Source organism: Malania oleifera, chromosome 1, assembly GCF_029873635.1.
Source record: "Malania oleifera isolate guangnan ecotype guangnan chromosome 1, ASM2987363v1, whole genome shotgun sequence".
NCBI lineage: Eukaryota > Viridiplantae > Streptophyta > Magnoliopsida > Santalales > Ximeniaceae > Malania > Malania oleifera.
In genome coordinates, this window is record NC_080417.1 from 92,021,312 (window position 1) to 92,028,694 (window position 7,383).

General features: G+C 35.2%; 1 non-coding gene across 1 annotated transcript; it reads right to left on the minus strand.

Moving 5' to 3' along the window:
- Positions 1-770: 770 nt before the first annotated feature.
- On the minus strand, positions 771-877 carry LOC131147360 (small nucleolar RNA R71). Its single transcript, XR_009134747.1, has one exon. It is a non-coding gene; the product is annotated as a small nucleolar RNA R71 (small nucleolar RNA).
- Positions 878-7,383: the final 6,506 nt, after the last annotated feature.

Consider the following 7,383-nt stretch of genomic DNA (forward strand, 5'->3'; position numbering starts at 1 on the left):
AAAAAAAATTTAATTTCTTTTCCTAATAAAGTTAAGATTAGTATAATTTTGGTACTTGGCAAAAGTAAGTCACCAATCCCTGAGGACGATACCCTTCTCATCACTTTACTATAAAACTACAATACTATGCACTTGCAGTTTTGCATCGATCAAGTTTTTGGCGCCGTTGCTGGAGATTGATTTCTTCTTATTTTTGTCAATATCGATACAAAGTAATCTTGATTTTAATTTGAAATTTTATTTTATTTATTTATTTATTTTTATTTCAGGTGTGCTTTTTATGTTGGTTGTGCCATGCTAGAACCCGTGACATTACTCCTTTTGATCCGGAGATTGAAAGAACTCTCAGAGCACTAAGAAAGAAAAAGGTACTAGCCATAAAGAACAGACAATAGAATGTGCAACCATGCACCTTGAAGGATTATGTAGGGCTAGTTGTGAATGACAATACTCAGGTATTAGACGCCAGACCATTAATGCCAACAACTTTGAGCTCAAACCCACATTGATCAGTAAGGCGCAACAAGCCCAATTTAGCATATCACCACTTGATGATCCCAATATTCATTTAGTGATGTTTCTGGAGATTTGCGAGACTGTAAAGATCAATGGTGTTACTGAAGATGCCATTAGACTGAGACTGTTCCCTTTTTCTTTAAGGGACAAGGCAAGAGGTTGGCTACAATCTCTACAACCGAGAAGTATCACTAGTTGGCAGGACATGGCAGAAAAGGTTCTTGCAAAATTCTTTCCACCAGAAAAAAATAGCCCAACTCAAGAGTGATATTGGTCAATTCAAGCAAAATGATTTTGAGTCACTCTATAAAGCATGGGAAAGGTATAAAGATTTGATTCGATGCTACCCACAACATGGATTGCTGAATTGGTTGTAGATTCATATATTCTATAATGGGTTAAATGGGCAAACTCGGACTTTAGTTGATGCTGCGTTTGGGGGAACTTTGATGTCAAAGACACCTGAGGGTGCTACTTATCTTTTGGAAGAAATGACCTTAAATAACTATCAATGGCCAACTAAAAGAAGTATGGCTAAGAAAGTTGTTGGGATTCATGACTTGGAGTCGTTTGCTGCCCTTTCAGCTCAAGTTGATTCTCTATCACATTAAATTTCAGTTTTGACAACCCAAAGGATACCACAAAGTGCAGAATATGTGGCAGCTACAAGTAGGACATATCCGAGCAATGAAGCGAGTCAAGAATAGGTTTATTACATCAATAATCAGAACTACAACTGTCGTGGTAATCCTATGCCACAATATTACCATCCAAGGCTTCGAAATCATGAGAAATTGTCTTATAGGAATACAAAGAATGTGCTGCAACCTCCTTTGGGATTTGATAGTCAAGAAAGTGAGAAGAAGATGTCACTTTAGGATGCCATGATATCCTTTGTTGAGGAGACAAAAGCAAGGTTTAAAAAGACAGATTCACAGTTGGATAACATTGAGACTCATTGTGTCAATATGGGAGCCGCCATGAAGAATCTTGAAATGCAAATTGGGCAACTAGCCATAACCATAAATGCCCAACAAAGAGAAACTTTTCCTAGCAACAAAGAAGTGAATCCAAAGGAACAATGCGAGGCCATCACACTTAGGAGTGGAAGAGAAATTAAGAAGTCACCAGCAAAGGAAACCATGTCCACCCATACAACTAAAAATAATGGCCAAAGCAAGAATAAAGTGGAAGAAGATGAGATTGTGGATGATACACCAAGAGAGACAGATACGCCTCTAGCAATTTCATTTCCTGATAATCCTCCCATTCTCTCTACTCCACTTCCTTATCCTCAATGTTTAAAAAAAAATTAGATAAGCAATTGATAAGAAATTTTCTACGTTTTTGGATATTTTTAAGAAAATTCACATAAATATTCCTTTTGCAGATGCCTTGGAACAAATGTCAAACAATGTCAAATTTCTGAAGGACGTCATTTCCAAGAAAAGAAGGTTGGAGGAGTTCGAAATAGGGAAACTTATTGAAAAGTGTAGTGCTATTCTTCAAAAGAAATTGCCTAAAAAATTAAAAGATTTGGGGAGCTTCACTTTGCCTTGCACTATTGGAAATTCATTTTTTGATAAAGTTTTATGTGATCTTGGTGCTAGCATTAATCTTATGCCACTTTCTATTTACAGGAAATTGGGACTTGGAACCATTTCTTTGCAACTAGTAGACCAATCCATCAAGTATCCACGTGGAATCATAAAAGACACATTGGTAAAGGTGGACAAATTCATTTTTCCTGCTGATTTTGTGGTGTTAGATATGGAGAAGACCAAGAAGTCCCATTAATTCTTGGCCGACCATTCTTGGCCACTAGAAGGGCTTTAATTGATCTTCAAAAGGGTGAGTTAACTTTGAAAGTGGACAAAGAAGAGGTTATGTTCAACATCTTCTAAGCAATGAAATTTCCAGAAGATCCAAGCACTTGCTTTCGGGAAGATGTCATTCAGTAGTGCATAGAAGAAACCTTTCAAGAAGATGTACCATATGATCACCTAGAACGATCCTTGCAGCAAATTACAACACTTAGCAATGAAGTGGGGAGGCTAGAACCTATAGTAGTAAAGACGGATTCTGTAATTTCTAAAGAAAAGATGCAGCAACCTATAACTCCAGAGTGGAAGCAATTACTCGAGCATCTTCGTTATGCATTCTTGGGTGATGTGTATGAAAATGCGAAAATCTACAAAGAATGGACAAAGAAGTGGCATAACAAACAAATTCTTAGGCGTGAGTTTGCTCCAAGATAGCAGGTTTTACTCTTCAACTCAATATTAAAACTCTTCCAGGGCAAATTAAGGTCAAGATGGACATGTCCTTATACAATTGACAAAATTTTCCCTTTTGGAGCAATAGACTTGAAGGACAAGACAGATACTTTATTCAAAGTTAATGGTCAGACATTAAAGCACTATTATGGAGAACAAGGGGAGAGGAACTGTGCATTCATTCCTCTTGGAGATCCTAATTGATGAAGATTTAAAAGTCTAACTGGAGACGCAAAAACAAGCGTTTATGGGAGGCAACCCAAAGAGTTTTCTTTCATTTATTCTTTTATTTTTACTACTTTATTTGTTTAGTTATTCATTTTTGAATAATTTGGATTTTTGATGTAGGTTTATTTAGCACGAATAAAGAGCTAAAAATTTAATTCTTCGGCTGATTCACCAAGAAACCAAGGAAGCTCCTTTCTTTTCTTCAATCTTTCTCACTTTCGAATTACATTGAGGACATTGTTTAGTTTAAGTTTAGGGGTGTGATTTGGTCTTCTTGATTATGGGTCATGTTTATTTTTCTTATGATTTTTTTTCTTTACTTGTGATTTTATAAGTCTTGAGTTTTTGGATTCTCTTTACCAAGCATGTATTTGAGTATGATTGAATTCTCTATGACTCTGAAATTTGTGATTAAGGATGGGATTGAGAAAAAATTTCAAAACTTTCTTTTATGTCAAGCTAAGTTTTGTGAGTACCTTGATCTAAATCTTTTTCATTGAACATAATTGCACACATAGTCATTTTTTTCTCTATTCCATTTTGCTTGTAAAGAGAATGAGTAGAATTGATTGGGTCAGAGAAGTTCAATCTTGCTTTGCTTTAGAATCCGTTGATGAATCCTTGAGGGGAAATCCTAGTTGATACCAAATATGAAAAAAAATGATCTAGGCAAATTTTTTGTCATAACAAAAAAAAAAAAAAAAGCTTTCCTAGCCGTCCTAATTATCATGCCATCATTGCATGGTGTATTTCCATAGTCAACCCCCTTGAGCCTCATATTACATAAGCCTTTATTTTTTCTTTAACTACATAAATTATTCCCATCTAAGCCTAAAAAACCATATATTTACCTATACATTTTGAGAAAATACTTTGGTGGAAATTTACATTTAAAGAGGAACTTTTCTTCAAAAAAAAAAAAAAAGAAGAAGAAGAAGAAGAAGAAGAAGAAAAAGAAAAAGAGAAGACTCAATAAGTGGAGTATGGATCACTTCAAATTTTGTTAAAGGTGTACTTGATACTACTTCTTCGGTTACAACAACAATATTATCATCAGTATGAGCATATTGTTGAGAGAGAGTTATGGTTTGAAGCCTGGGGATATCTCTTTGATTGTTCTTTCCACCAAGTATTTTTCCCAATTTGCTTTAATTTTCCTTATCCATTTCTTTCATAGCCCTCACCCAGTGGCCTATCATTACAACCTTGATTAAAGACCTTTTGATCTCTGATTTTGCCGTTTGACTACATTAGTGGAGAGGATTTCTAAAAATTGGACTCATGGGGTTAAGTTTTGAGAGAATTCTTCTGGTTTCAATGTTCTACTGTTATCTGAATTTTCTAGTGGTTTGGAGTTAAACTGACAATAGCACACACACACTCAAGGTCCTAGCCTTAGGTTGAAGTAAACACCTAACTCTTGCTTGACAAATTGCTAAATTTTTGATTGATTTTCCTGCCATCTTTGATGTTAAAAGAGTAAGATACTAGTGATGAAATTTAAATTCAGATCATGGCTTGGTGAGTGATGATACTTCTCTATGGGGTCCAGTTGATATTGTCTTTAGTTGTCTTTTATTTTATTTTCTTTTGTTTGAGGACAAACAAAGTTTTAAGTTTGGGGGTGTTTGATGACTGTCATATATTAGAATAAATTAACACTTCTTAACTTTAAACTTTGGCCAAATTTTATTTAATTTTTGTTGATTTTAGGTCTCACTGTTGTCATTTAATTTTATTGTAGATTTGAAGAATAGAGAAGAAGAAAAATTAGCCGTGTGAGAGCATGAAGATAAGCCATGCACGTGGGCTGGGCATGCATGTGGCCGTGTGGTCCCTTGGAGCAAGCCTGTTTGTGAATGGGCCTCAACAAGTGAGTTGGAAATTGAACAAGGCAAAGTGAGAGATGGCAGATGTGGGCTTTGGAAATTAAAAGAGAGATGGGCCTGTGAGGAGGCACTGGAGCAAAATGAAAAAAAAAAAGAGGTCGGGCCATCTGATGTAACTCGGCCATGCAACACAAGGAGTAAGTGGGTTTAGCTGGTTAAAGGAGGCGGCCAGGGTCCAATTAATATGGCTAGGGGACATTTTGAAAAAAAAAAAAAAGGGTTTTGTTTTTGTTTTGTTTTGTTTTGTTTTTTTGGAAAAGGGCTTCTTGGTAGGAGGCCTTGGGAGGTAGTGAGACTTCTTTTTGGTGGTTGGTGCATGCGCGCAGCAGGGAAAAGAAAAGGAGAGGCTTTCTTTTTAGCTTCAAGGGGCAACAGTTCTCAGTGTTTTTCTTCACAGCAAGGGGCAACAGTTCTTAGTGTTTTCTTGAAACATGAATGTAGCACACGACGGCTGGGGCTGTGTGTGATTTCTTCTTCCATTCCCATGAGAAAAGAAAATATGGTGAATTCGTTTATGTGGAATTTTATTTTCAACATGAACTAATTTTCTTATTTCTAGGAAAACAATGTAATCTGGTTTCAAACTATGTCTGCTTGTCTATTTGACTAATTTATTCTGAGCTTATTGCTTTTGATTAATTGGCCATTAGTTAAATGATTTCAATCCTATGATTTGCTATCGAAAGAAGGAATTATAGGATAGATCTTGGATATTTTGGCATAGGTAAATATAGAGATCGAGAGACTTGTATGAACCTATGTAGTATTAAAATTGTGGGTCTTATTGCGTTCTTGTTTTATTAATTTGCATACTATTGTGTTGAATGATGAACAATAATAGTTTCCAATTGACTATCGAAAAAGGCTTTTGGATGAATTTGAGGTTTTCTAACAAATGGAGAAAATTAATTCCAATTAGTTAGATGAGTAAAGCATAGCAAGAGAATAGGTGAAATCGATTTCCTAGAAGTTTTCTTTCTCATTAAATTGATACTTGGCAAACAGTTTTATTTTCCTTTGAATATTTTCTTTAGAGTGATTTTTTTTTTTCAATTTGCACTCACAAAAAAATGTTAACTTCTTTTTTAAATAAAGTCAATATTAGTATAATTTTGGTACTTGGAAAAAGTAAGTCACCAATCCTTGAGGACGATACTTTTCTCATCACTTTAATATAAAATTACGATATTGTGCACTTGCAGTTTTGCACCGATCAATAATGGAAAGCCATGAAGAGCAAAAGTAAATGAAAGGTGGCTATTGAAGAAAAGCTTGGATGAAGATCGAGCTTAAAGATATGAAAACCTAGTTAGTTTATCATGTGTATTGTAAACTAGGTTTCGTGAAAGTACATTTTAGTTGGTTTTTGTTATGAAGCTCTTAGGTTAATTACTTGAACCTAGATACCTTTTAAAGACTTGGAAAATATTTTTACAAAGTCCAAATATTATTTCAAAAGGTTAAAAATCATTTTTTGAATCAAAATTTAAAGGAAAATTGAATTTTAGGATGTTCGGGTGCCTGAGGCTAGTGCTCAGTCGACTGAATGCAGGAGTCTGAACAAACTGGTCTAGTTCCAGAGATTTCGAGCAATCGAACGACAGGTTTAGTTGATTAAATGGCTATTGCCATTGTTAAAACTCCAGATACAGTTGGTTCAGGCGACCGAACTGCTAGTTCAATTGACCGAAGTGCTGCGATAAGTTTCGCAAATGGCCAAAAATATTTTTGATTCTCAAATATATTGTTACCAAAACACACACAAATGGCTATAATTCAAGCCTACATATAAATAGCCAACCCTAATCATGTTTTAGACACTAAAAATCTTGGTTTACATTGAAAAATTATGTCTTGCGCCGTTCTTTCTTAAACTTGTTTTCTGAGTTGTTTTTTCAAGTTCAAAGCTTTCAAAACCCAGAAAACCTAGCCCAATCTCTTCAAGCTTCATAGTAAGATCATTCTAAGAGCGCATTAGATTTTATTATGTACTTATACTCTATTCAAAGAGTTTGTTTGAGTATAAGCTCTACTGCTACAATTGTTGTAAATTGATGGTTCTAGTGTTGAATTGTTGTAACAATCATAAGGGTGTTTTCACTTGAGAGGTAACTCCACCTAACTAAAGGAAGGAGGCAACTCTGCCTGGTGAAGGAGTGGGGTGCTTCGTCCAAGCAAAGGAGAAAGGTAACTCCAACTACATGAAGGAGGTTTGTAAAAAGGTATCTCCGCCTACTAAAAGAGAGAGGCTTCTCCACCTATTGGTGGAGGGATAGTGAAATTCTCATAGCAAGTTGTTTGAGGCAAGGACATAGGCACGGTCGCCGAACCTCTTAAAAAATCTGGTATTCCTCTCTACCTTAACTATTTATTATTTAAGCATATTCATATTGATATTGAATTGTTGTGTATGTTGTTAATATTGTCTAGTTAAGCATAATTACTTTTAGTTGTGAATGCTATGAATACCCTTA